General features: G+C 34.3%; 2 protein-coding genes across 5 annotated transcripts in view; one reads left to right on the forward strand and one right to left on the reverse strand.

Moving 5' to 3' along the window:
- LOC134854909 (dynein intermediate chain 2, ciliary-like) overlaps nucleotides 1–13,149 on the reverse strand; it is a 512,182-nt gene that overhangs the window by 216,122 nt on the left and 282,911 nt on the right. The window lies entirely within an intron of this gene.
- The window catches only part of LOC134854908 (protein arginine N-methyltransferase 5-like), a 568,964-nt gene that overhangs the window by 112,889 nt on the left and 442,926 nt on the right, over nucleotides 1–13,149 (forward strand). The window lies entirely within an intron of this gene.

Raw genomic sequence — 13,149 nt, forward strand, 5'->3', positions numbered from 1 at the left:
TGCTTGTTCTAATTTGTCTACTAGTTTTCGAAAATCTAAATCGGGTTCTCGAATTGAGGAAGGATGGGATGCTCTCTTTTTTATTGCTATTTTCCTTAATTGTGGTGTTAAGGTCATCATTAAGATTTCTGTCATCTTTGTGTTTTTATAGTCATGTGTATTTAATGAATATGCTTTTCGAACTAGTGTTTCGATTCGTACTGCTATTTGCTTGATGGTTTCGTTTGGTAATCTGCGAATTTCATTACATAAAACTCTTTGTTGTTGTTTGTTTCTTTCGGAGTCAAACATTTTTGAGAATTCCTGTGTAAACCTTTTCCAGTTTGATTTTATTTCTAGAGGTAGTACTGAAAACCATTTTTGGGCTGCGCCATCTAAGGTTGTTTGTATTAACGCTGTGCGTCGATGTATCCAGTTTTGATGTAGTGGCGTATTAATTGGTTCAGGTCCAATATTTAAAATCAGGTTTGCTGTTACTGCATTTAAATAATCTTCTACAGAGTATTCAGGGTCTGTTCCCGTGAAAACCATTAAAGGTTTGTTTGATGTTATTGATGATCCACCCATAAGGTATGGATTCATTGTCATTTGTAATGATTCTGCTGCATTTGGCATTTGAGAAAAATTCGAAAGTTGGTTTCTTGTTATTTCATGTTGTTGGAGATAATATGGGAGTGGTATTTCATTTTGCATTTGTGATGCTTGATACGAGTGTGCAGTCATTGGATTTTGTTGTTGAATTGGTTGAAAAGATTGTGTATTAATTAGATTTTGTTGTTGAATTGGTTGTTGATGTTGTGCATCTATTGGTTGTGGAGAAAAATTTCTATGATTTGTACGTGTTCTCTGTATTCCTTGTCTACGATATTCTTGAGTATTTGGTGCAAATATATCTGGTTGTAAGAAATCATCATCTGAGGATAAATAATCCATTTGATAAGATGTCTGTTTTTTATTTTTATTTTGTTGAAAAAATGGGTAATTTTCACTGTGATCCTGTGGAGGATTTGTTTGGAAATTTATTGAATTAGGTTGGGTCATTGGGTTATCCCAATTTCGAGATCTTGTATATTGGTTAAAATTTCTTTGTGGTTGGTTATATGTTTTTGATGGATGTGTATAATTATAATTATGGTCTGTAAAGTTGTTTCTAGTGAATGTTTTGCGTGTTTTTGATGGTATTGTCATGGGTCTGTATGTTTGGTAATCCATATGTGAATATTTAGGGGCAACCGAAGGTTTAACGGTTGATTGTAAGGTTACCTGTGTTTGTGAAGGATTTGTATTTCTTGGTGTTGTTAAATTTGGGCGTATTGGTGAAATACTTTGTTGTGTAGTTGTTGTGTGTACAATTTCTTCATTTTTGAAGTGTGATGGTGTCTGGATATCTTGTTGAGTAAGATTCCTAGTTCCATTGAGGTTTTCATTGTGTATAACTGTAGAGTTTAAACTATTATTTTGTGTATCGGGCAAAAATGTATTATAGTTTAATGGTGTTGCATCAATGGTTAATGGTATTACTTTTACATAATCTCTTATGTAAGATATCGTACTTATTGCTTGACTTGAGATTGATTGTGGGAAGCTTATAAATGCGGGATGAGACCATTCGGGGTCCCAAACATAATCTGATTGTTCTGTGATAGCGGTATCATCGTTCGAGTTTTGGGGTCTAAAATTTTTTCTTGCTTGTGCAATTAAATCAATATTGTGTGTGAAATAATCTATTATGAACCATGCCAAAATTTTTTGTAGATCGTGTTTTGTATGTTGTGAAACGTCGTCTTTCGTGAAATTTTCTTTAATGATGTTTAAATAACTAGAGAGTAGTGTGATTTCATGTCGTACTTTCAAATGTTTAGATGTTTCTGTCGGTGAGACATTTGTTATTGGGATTTCGTTTTCTAATATCGAAATATAACTATATATTATTGCGAAAACTTCATTGGTGAATATGGAGTTTGCTCTTTGTGAGTTATGATATTGGATGCTTTTTATATATTCTGAAAAAACTTTTGAAAATTCTAAATCAAGGTCGTCTGTTTGAATTGTATTTTTTCTATTATTATGGTTTGGTGAGGTGAATTCTATGGAGTAGATTCCATACTGTTGTGTTATGTTGCATATATCTTTTAAGTAGTGGTCTATGATTTGTCTTTTGATTTTTACATCTGGGAACTCTGTTTTACATGGACTGATTCCGGGTTCAAATAAATTTAATAGTAAATTTTTGCAAAATATATGCTGTCCTCTATCAGTGGTTGCATCTACTATAAAAGGAAAGATTTCATCATCATCTGGACTTTCTTCACCTGGGGTGTGCGTTGAGCTCATTTTTTCGTTCGATGACTGTTAATATGTAATTATCAATGTGTCTAATTGGTTGATTCCAATTGTATAAATGTACTGGTTTGTGTTTATACTGCTTTTTTATTCTTCTTTTTCCTCTTTTTGATGAATTTGAAGTTGTTTCTGAGTCAGAGAAGTATAATTGATCGTGAATTGGGCAATTTTTATCTATTGATTCTTTTAGTTTATAAAGTTCGTCTAAACTGTTGGTTTCTGATTCTGAAAATGCGTTTCGATTTTTTGAAAATCTTTTTCGCGTTATTTGTCTTTGTTTCGTTATTATTTTTCTTTTTAGCGTTTGTCGTTTTGTTCGAATGTATCCAACTGTTTGTGTATGAGGTGTGATTACAAGGTCGTATTTTTTGTTATCTATTTCACAATTGTGTAAAACGATTGTCTGTTTATTTCCTAGGTTTTTAAATGACATAAGGTTTAGAATGACGGATGCAAAGGGTTGTTAAATGGTTTCTATTTTCTTAAACTGTTAGTTCTTACGATTTTTTGGTTAGCTTAACCTGGGTCTGTTTGTTCAGGGTTGGAGAGAAAAGTATATCGATTCCGAAGAATGATTTTTTACTTTCTCGTGGCTAGTATAAGTTAAGGTGTTAACTTACTTAATCTTACTTAGGGGTAGTGATTGTGTTCAAGGGTTGGAGAATAGTAAATCGATCCACAAGGTTCAGGTATAATTAGAACGCGAGTAGTTCGTTAGATACTATTTTAAACTTACTAAGTCTAAGATTTATCCTGGGTCTGGTAAGAGGGGGGGTCAAGTGAAGGATGAATAACCGAAGTTCTTCACTGTTTATCCTAATTTGAATGATTAGTTTTGTTTAAAAATTTCTATTAGTTTTGGGTCTTTAGAAAGGGTTGGGTAGTGAATCGACGTTTGAGGTCGTTAGACACTAATTAAGTGGGTGGGGGAGAACAAAGTTGTTCTGTTTGATCCAAGGATAAGCCTTGATGATCAAATTTGAAATTTAATTAAGTAGAAAATGATTTAAGATCCAAGGATAAGCCTTGATGATCTGGTTTAAAATTAAGTGAATTTAAGTTTTAATAAAATTTTAAATGTGTGTAAAGGAAAAATTTAGTGTTTTGATGATATTAGTGGGTTTATGATTGCTGTTATGTTTTAGGTGATGGAGCTGGAACAACAGGATGATTTATGATTACTAACCATTTATTGTCATGCTACTAATTTTTATTTTTTATTTTTCAATAAATATTTTTCAAACATGTTTTGTATATTACTGCAGAATTTTAGGAAAACGATCTTAGATCTTTTTATCAATCGTTATTGTATATTAATAATTTTGTTTAGCGCCTGAAATGATTTTGAAGATTAACTTCAAGATTTTATGTTTGCAAATGAAAATCTAAATTCATTGCCAGTAGTATTCTAAATATAAAAGTTTGTTCTGGTTTTTGCCTAACTATCATATAGCTATATGGCAAGTTTCTACTTTGTCGTATGTCGTCTCTGGTTCGAGGTCTTCTTCCAATTCCGGGTAGTTCTGTTATGGTTCGGAATATTGGCTCTGATCTATTGAGTCGTAGAGACATTTCGATTAAATTATTGTCGTATAACATTTTGTAAATGTTTTTGTCTAATTTCTAATCTATTTTGGTTAATTCTAAGCTATTAAGGTCTTGTTCGAGACTTATGGTCGCACCAGATGAGTTATGACCGATTTGGTTAACTCATAGAGTAATTTCGGATAGGGTACACCGTCTGCTCGTCACGCTATCTTATTTTCGGCCGGATAGATTCGTGCAACTTCTTAGTCTAATACCGATCCTAATCTTACTCTTATACTATCTAGTCTCAGGTTGTTTAACTAGTCTCTGCTAGGCTCAATAGATCTAGGGTATACTGGTTTATTGCGGTTGCTGAAGTGCTCGGGAGAGTCCAACTAATTTCTAAGTTAAATTCAAATCTCTCTGGTGCTGAAATTACAAGTAACTTCAGCACTTACAAATAAGTGGGTTGTTAGTTAGATGGATCATGATTGGTTAATATTAAATACTTTACATTGGTAAAATATCTAAATTATCCAATCATAAAATGTAGTTTAGATCAGGTTCCATAAGTACCTTAATGTGCTTTTTTGGCATGTTTTTTCAAAATTTTGCCTGCGGCGCAGAAAATTTGGCCGAACCAGGATCTTTATAATACTTTGGAAGAGCTTTATAGTACTTTGGGAGAGCTCAGAAAGGGGGCGGATTTTTTTGAAAATCCGCCCCCTTCGAGAAAACCCTAGATCTTCCCCTTAAATGGACCCAGAATTGCATTATTTTACCAGCAGTTCTAACCAACAAAAGAGACGATTTAATCATCATCGCATTGGGCTAAAAAATGTAAAAACAAACAAGCCTAGTGGACTAGGTACAATTGAACTAACAAGTAGACACTGCTGCAATGGCGATTAGCGGCAATTCGGATAATAATTAACTATGGCTTTTAAAGGCGGAACTTAAATTTTGCCTTCTGATTTTAGGCAATTTATTGTCAGCATTGTTGGCGGTAACGTCATCGATACCTACCGGCAATAAAAATTTTTAGACGGCTTAGCAGGCGATATTTTGAGCGAAAACTGATATGTGATGGACTGTTATAATTGAGCCATTTACCGATGAGGGTTATTAGTTGTCAAATTTTGAGCGTATGCCATTGCTGAAGTAAACCTCTCCAAGTTTTAGAGCCAATGAACCTTTTGAAATGATGATGAATCAAATAAAAATGGAAAAAAAATTGAAACTTTCTTACAAAACGTCAAAGTATAAAAAAACACATTCGATGAAATACCAAATTTTGTGGACATTTAACCGGAGATAGATTTTTTCATTGTCACTGGAGCTTTATTAAGAAAATCAAATAACTTATAAAACGTTTCTCAACCCCAAGTCGAATTTTTTTCACACATGCAGAGCAAAATTGATAAGAGTTGGCAAGGGTAATGGTGTTGGAGTTAATCCCCTATAATTTATATTGGGAAAAAGGGATGACCTAAGCACAGCAAATAAAAATTTCTTCAAATCATTATGGTTAGAAACAAGTCAAACATTTGACACCTAAAACACTTTCGAATGTTTCAATTTGTTTCAAAAAACTCTTATTAGAGCCCTTTCCTATTAAACTAATATCAGGAATGTCGGCGGCATAGGAAGCATCAGATGAAATTTTGCCTTTTTTGATTTTAACGCAGAGGTTTTCCGAAAACAAGGTTTAACCAAGTTGAAAAGTTTTTGAGTAAAAAAGGGAATCAAAACTATCAATTTTGATACCCATATAAGGTTGGATACATCATACTTGCCCAGTAATTTTTGCTACATGTCGGAAGAATAAATCCGTAACTTCAAATAATGCGAAAGCCCAAAATAAAACTAATCACTTTTTGCTCAGTTAAGTAACCAACCTAAATAGTAAAATGACAAAGAACCAGGTTTTGCGTTTTCAGAGACAAAGTTTTCAAGGGCAAATTTCAACAAAAAAGATGCAGGTACTGACTAACAAGTCTCGTCTGTATCAACAAACATTATGCACGAAGCGTGTTTTCAATTCTTAAGGATATGTTCAAAGACGTTTTGAACAAACATTCATCTATAATGAACAAAAACAACTAAATTGAAGGTCATTGAAAAAAAAGCTATCGTATTTACCAAAATATGTACAGCGGATGATTATGAAAAACATCGACTTCTCACAATAATTGGAGAAATGATTGACAAATTCAAATAAAATAGTTAATAATGAAGAAAGAGATCACCATATTAAGCTTGTGAAAAACATTGAGAAGGCTTAAGACAAAACAGTTTTTCAGACAGTGATAAATACAATATCTCCTAACACAATATCCGAGCAGAAACTTTAATCAAGTAGTGCGACAAGGAACAGCTCTCAGACCTCTAGTTTTTATCCTCTATGTAATTGATTTTCATCCATTTTTAAATGATCAAAATCAAGCTTCTCAGTATGCAGATGATACCGTCCCAATATTAGGCCATATATTTTTAAAATCGTTGCACAAACAAACTAAAAAATTGCTAGATGACGTCAATGTTTAGATGAAAAATTAGTCTTGTTCAGAAATAAAACGAGACAGAATTTTTTCAATGAACAGTGAAAAAAAAATGATACAATTATCAATGAAAGTCACAAAGTCAAACTTCATTTTCATGCAGACATTTAGGAGTTTTTGGAACAAAATTTAAGCCGGTACAAATTAATATTGTTTATTGAAATTTCACCAAGGTTCTTGGATTATACCTTGTAAGGAAATAAGTACACTTATTTGTTTGGGTTAGTTTAATCAATTTTTTAGTATCATCCCAAGTATCAGATAGCCCACTTTTTTTCAACAAAAAACAGCAAATTTGCCAACTAAACAGATTAAATGAGCAAATAAACTGGGGGATTTAAGTCCATATTTTAGTTTAAAAACTTTATAAAGCATTTGATTTACTAATAAACAGCAAAATACTTCCTGGAGAACTATTCTTGGCGAAAATGAGTTTTCGTAAATCTTTCGGCTGCTTAAAGAAAAAAAGTACGAATTTTTTTTTTGTCTACGCAACTCTTAGGCTTCATTGAAAGTGAAAGTGAGTTACAAGAGAATGACTTTTAAAAAATGGAATTGGCAACCTAGGGAAACCAAAAAATGAAAACTCGTCACATGTCGTGGCATCTCGGAAAAAGTTCGAAGAAAAAATTAAGACATACCTTCTAGAGAGAAGCGAATGAGTACTAATTGACAGATGATGAACTTTAATAATGTTTTTTTTCTTAAAAATCTTAATAATAAACAATTCGTTCCAGTTTATTTTAAATAGTTGATTGTTTGTAGAAGTAACCTTTCCTAGACATGATTTTTAAACCAAGAAGTAATGTGAAACTAACATGTTCTGCCGGAAAAAAGGTTGCTTACTGGCTCAATTAACAAATTTTTCAATTTCGTGCCAAACTAAGAACCGTTTTCTGACTTGATGAAAAATATTAAGAATTTATCGCGAATGAGGAACACGAGATGCCGTTCTAAATCCTACTTGTTATTACCAACAGCAAAATAGTTGAGCAAAAAATGAGACGATGAAAGTAAATAGACGCAATAGAAAAAAGACCCACAAACTTTGAGATTTTTTCAGCAATAGTTTCAACCCGTGTAGCAGCTTAAACCATCACTAAGCCATGTGAAGGATTTTTCTAAAAAAAACAATTGAGCAGCAAAAAATCGTGTTATATATTTTTCAACGTCCTAACAAGCTCAATTTAGGGACGGATTTAGGCCTTTCTCAGGAATTTGACCCCAGCAAGTACCAATGTTTTTGTTCTTTGAGGAAAGTTTCGAGGTCTGAAATTTAGGGTAAGATAATCCGTTTTAGTTTGGGCCTCAAATAGGACTCATTTTATGACTCGAGGCAGATAAACATACCCTGGACTCCAAATTCAACCCTCCTTGTCAAAACGGGCTATTTATAAGGACTTCATGGGTTCCAGCTTCAAGATGTTCTAGTCCTTCATCACTAGTAGCGGACCTATGAAGTCACTGCCCTCATCCAGTGGATCTACTCCTGAGACGCCCATACTTGTTTATGACCTTTTCCATGACTCAAGAGTGAATGTATTACCGCTGATTTCCCGAATCATCACCTTACTTCTCGGTTCTGTAAAACGTTATGATGCTTTCTATGAGAACCTACAGAAAATGCAGCTCAAAGCTAGCAAGAATGCAACCCCAAAGATGTTTTACACTCGATGGGTTGAACGACACGACGTGGCTCTGACTTTTATCCAGCTCAAGCCTTCCTTTGAAGCTACGCCAGAAGACATCAGCAGATGAATTGGGATATGTTTTGCAGCCGATTGCTGTGCTTTTCTGGTTATCATGATGCGTTCAAGGTTCCTGATTGCGCTGATGACAGTGAAGCATATGCTTGGAACGACTACAGCTACCGGCAATGATATTCAGATCTTCGCTAGAAGTGCCTCAGTTGAAAGATTTTATTTCGAGCTTGCGATATATCTTTCAAAAAAGGTGCAACGGTAAAGGGAAGGCAGTGTCCGCTGGTAGAAAACTGATTCTGACTCTGCAAAGCTTGGTGATGTTCAGATAGGGGGTCAAACTGGCAGACCTAGCGTCATCGGCTTTTGAAAACTTCAGACAGAAGTTGTCAAAAGCCCCAGCGAGTTCGAAAGTTACAAAAACAGGTGGCCGCTTTTCCGGTACTTCGATACCCCAGAAACCGCCATAGATGTCCTCAGAGTGTGTCTCAAACCGACACCGCCAATTACTTTTTTTCTCTAGGCTAGTGCTACCCTCCCAGTGAATGTATGGACTGCTGAGCGCTGTTTTTTGGGTTGAATTTACTTTGCTCCAATATGAAAAAGGTTCGACTCCTTAAACTGACGCTGATTCACATCGACAAAGATGTAGAATTCAAAGGCGAGGATGTCATTGACAGATTTGCCTCAAAAAATCAACTACTCAATGTTGTTCAGCTTCAATCATTCAATTACTATGATTAAATCAATGATTTGTCGGTTTTGTTCTCAGTCCGCAGCCCATAAAAAAAATTTAGATCTGCCGCTCACTAGGACTAACTCAAAATTTCTATAAAAATTGTCATCAGTTGCGAATTATACAAATTTCGAAGTTTTTAAGCAAAAAATGGGATAATTTTTCCTTGCAGCACTTTTATACATGAGCCTGTTTAAATTTAAGTTTTCTCAAATTTTTTCGTAAAATTCAAAGATGACTTAGGGAAAAAACCTCTTCACTGAATCAATTTCTATTCAGTTTGAATCATTCTGCATCAAACAACCGTTGATCGAAAAACTTTTGTAATACTTTCAGAGTGGTTTCAGATTTAAGACGTTTTCGCGCAAGGTCGTGGGTATCACAAACACATATGCGCTACTTCCATCAGACTTCACAATTTCCTGTGAAATTTCAGAAAATGATCAAACATTTCGGTAAAACCTAAAGAATGTCACCAACTTATATCAAATTTCGCCACAATTTTCAGTTTGCGACTACACAAAAGCAAGATTACCGAATGTTTTCGGTTGTCATGTAACTATCGCCGATAATTTAAGTAAATGTTTTTCTGATACTCAACAAAGTCAGAACTAATTGTTTTGCATTCCTCAACAGCTCATATAAAAAAGTTAAATGATGAATTTTGAATATAGGTAATCATCGAAACAAACTTAGCTTTCCTCAATTTCCTTTGGAAGAACTTTGAATATGGGAAATTTCGGTTTCATGAAATTCTACCCTATTCCAATCTACCCTGTGCTAATCTACCCTATACTATTCTATCCTACATACCAATCTACCCTATTGAGATCGTGCTTAGTTTCGTACAATCGCTTTAGGCCCACTTCGTTCATTTTCCGGTTGAGCGCTTGACATAAATGAAAATAGAAGCCTTTCAACGACGCTCCGGTATCAGGACTAGCGAAAACGTTTAGTGCTGCACGTTCAAAATCGAGGAGAACGCGGTGAGGCTCGGTGTTTTCGGTGATGGCTGATAATCCCTTCAGTAGCTTTTTGTGTGCTCTGTTTTGTTTGGTAACAGTGCATAAATGCACGGGGGTTAAAATCCAGCGAGTTGAATGTGGATGGTGTAAAGTTGATAAAATTGAATAGTGCAAACTTTGAATGTTCCATTACACAGCCAAACATCTCGATGTAATATCAAACTCTGGATATTGTCGCGATCTCCAAAAATCAACACCCTTTCTGGACCTTCAATGCCGCTATCGAAGACGCAAAAATCTTCGTGTTGCTTTGGTACTTTAAAATGTCTGTCGATAATTGGAGGCAATGTGGGTCTCTCATTTGCCTTCTGTCGATTTCGGGCCCGATTAATCGCCGACCGGCAAGGAAGAGCTAATTGAACGGCTTTTTCTTCGGATACAGACTGCAGGCCGTTTGCTATAATTATGCTATTGACTGGAAATTGCTGAACTTTTGTGTCCTGTTTCATTTTCTGCACGATAAGCCTTGCATCTGAACGACAAGGAAACACTTCGTGAGTGTGTTCATTTCTACAGGAGATAAGATCGTTATCTCGGGTTATTGCTGTTGTTTTGCATTTATGGGACCCCCATATTAAACACTTCCAGTGAATGTTTCCATTCTTTGGTTCCTGTTTTTTTTTTTGTAAACTCGTGGCCACCGATTACAAGCGTTCTCCGATTCTGTTGGGATAGACCCCAAGAAAATTGACTCATTTTGGTAAATGTTATTCGAAGGAAAATTGATATAATGACGTAGTTTTGGTTTCATTTTTGTACGTGATATTGAAAATTGGGGATGAAAACCTGTTAATTGAGACAAATTTCAGACTTCGAGGCTAAAAATGCTATCTAGTCTTTAGAACAATTTCCTTGAGTGGAAGACTCAAATTGAGTCCAAAAATTTAGACTCAAATGAATTAACACGTGCTGTTATCTTTCCGATTCTAATTATGACTTTGAAAGGCTACATTAATTATGCGCCAAATCGACACAGGTTAAACTGGTATTTAGGGCAGATTAGTATAGGGTTGATTGGTATAGGGTAGATTGATATGCAGGGTATAATGGCATAGGGTAGAATGGTATAGGGTAGTTTGGAATAGGGTAGATTGTCCTGCCACCGAAATTTCACCGTGCATAAATTACTCTCTTTTGCAATTTTCAAACCGCAGATTGCAGGTTAAATTGCTTTCATTTTTGATTTCACAGTGCCAATATATTCATTGGGGAGCATACACATTGTTTTTAACAACTACGATTTTTATTGCCCCAAGTGATCCAAAAAAACTACCACAAATATAATTCTTATAATAATCCAAGTATTTCAACTTGAGTCTTGTTAAAAGATAATTAAGTCTTATACACTAAAGGGACCAAAGTGAAGAAATCACAAACCAAATCTACCAGGGGCGGATCTAGGATATTCTCGAGGGGAGGGGGCAGATTTTCAAAAAAAAAATTGGAAAAAAAAAAATTTTTTAGGTTGACCAAAATGATTTTCTGAGATCTCCCAAATCATTAAAAAGACCGCATTTTGACCCAAATTTGTAAGCCGCGGGCAATTTTTGAAAAAACAGGCCTAAAATGCGTTTTTAGACACTTTTTGGAAAATTTTGACCAAAAAATCGCGTTGTCTTCATCGTCTAAATCAGCTGATGAAATCTATGCAATTTGCAAAAACGCAAACTTCACTACAAAGTTTTGAATAGTGTTATCCAATGATCAGAATTGAAATTCAACAAATGATTTTAATTTTATGGCTAATTAAATTAGCCCTTGATTTTAAAAACGTTAATGGAAACTTTTGTAGAAAGATTCAAGATGCATATTTTATACAGAAATGGTTGCAAACATTTTTATCGACTTCAAATAATACTGAAACGCCTCATCACGATGCTTGTATTTGATTGACTGCTTTTTGCCAATGAAGCTCCAGTTTCAGAAACATTGATTTCGCTCTGTTTAGTGCATGAGATTTATCAGTTGCACAAATTATTTTGCCTCAAATCAATTTAAAACGTTTGTTACTCACGCTTACTCGTTAGGCAGCAGCATAGAAAATTATAAAAATCTCATAATCTTTTCAATACTTTGATCAAATTGACCAATTTTTTTATTTGGTCAAATTGACAACAATTTGGGTAAACTTTTTGTCGACAGAATTTTGCCCAAACTGCTCGCAGGTGAAATATATATTTTTTTCAGATTTGAACGCAAGCAGACGGTATTTTCAAGTAGGCAATTAAAATTAAAAAGCTGTTTAGTCGAGCACTATTCTAGACGTTTTGTCTACATTCAAATGGCTTCAATAATTCAGAAATTTTTTCAAGTGGTTGTTTAAGCAAACATAATGTTTAATTGAGGCATAAATAATCAGTCGAATTTGCAGAATATATTCTGTTTTCTCTGTTTTACACAATTATACACAATCTGTTCAATTGCTTACTCAAAACTGTTGATTTCAAAAGTAATTTTGGATACGTAACAAAAAGTAGACAAATCGTAAAGTAAACACGTCAAAAATTACAAAAACACTATTTCAAAATATTAGAATTGAAGAGAAAAAGCAAGCTAGGAAATAAATAAGGAATACTAATTTGTTTGGGGGCGTTCAACTATGCCGAATTACAATAGTGCCGAAAAAGGCAGGAAAATTTCAGAATAATTTACACGCATTTTCTAAAGAGCGAGAAACTACTGACGCTAATTATCAAAAACAAAAACACTCCAATTTTGGCGCCAAATGTCTGCAACTGTAAATTAAACCTTTATTTTGGCGCCAAAACGTCTAAATTGCTTTTTTTCTCTCCCAAAATCATTAAGTGCCACTTAAGATTGTAAACGTTCGCCATTAAATTTTTGTTTGTCGCACTTAATATGTTGAAATTTGTTCATATTTCTGGCACTGTTGAACAAAGTTTTCATTTTCGACACTGTTGAACTAATTTTTTTTCCGGCACTGTTGTACTTCGGCACTGTTTTACTGCCCTATTTGTTTGCTAAGTTTTCTTTCTATTCTCAATTCTGATTGTTACCATAGTATTTGTTATTTTTTGACGAAATAAAGTTGTCTACTGTTAGGACAGTACATTAGTGCCGGAGTACAATATTGCCGAAAAACAAAAAGTTGTTCAACAGTGCCAAACACTAACTTTATAAATGTTTTTGTTTTCATCTAAATCACTGACAAGTAATTATTTTCAAATGGACAAACGTTGAAAAGAAAAAAATGGCCATTTAAATAAGGCGCTTGTTAAACAAACTGTACTCTTCCA

Source organism: Symsagittifera roscoffensis, chromosome 9 (assembly GCF_963678635.1).
Source record: "Symsagittifera roscoffensis chromosome 9, txSymRosc1.1, whole genome shotgun sequence".
NCBI classification, from domain to species: domain Eukaryota; kingdom Metazoa; phylum Xenacoelomorpha; order Acoela; family Convolutidae; genus Symsagittifera; species Symsagittifera roscoffensis.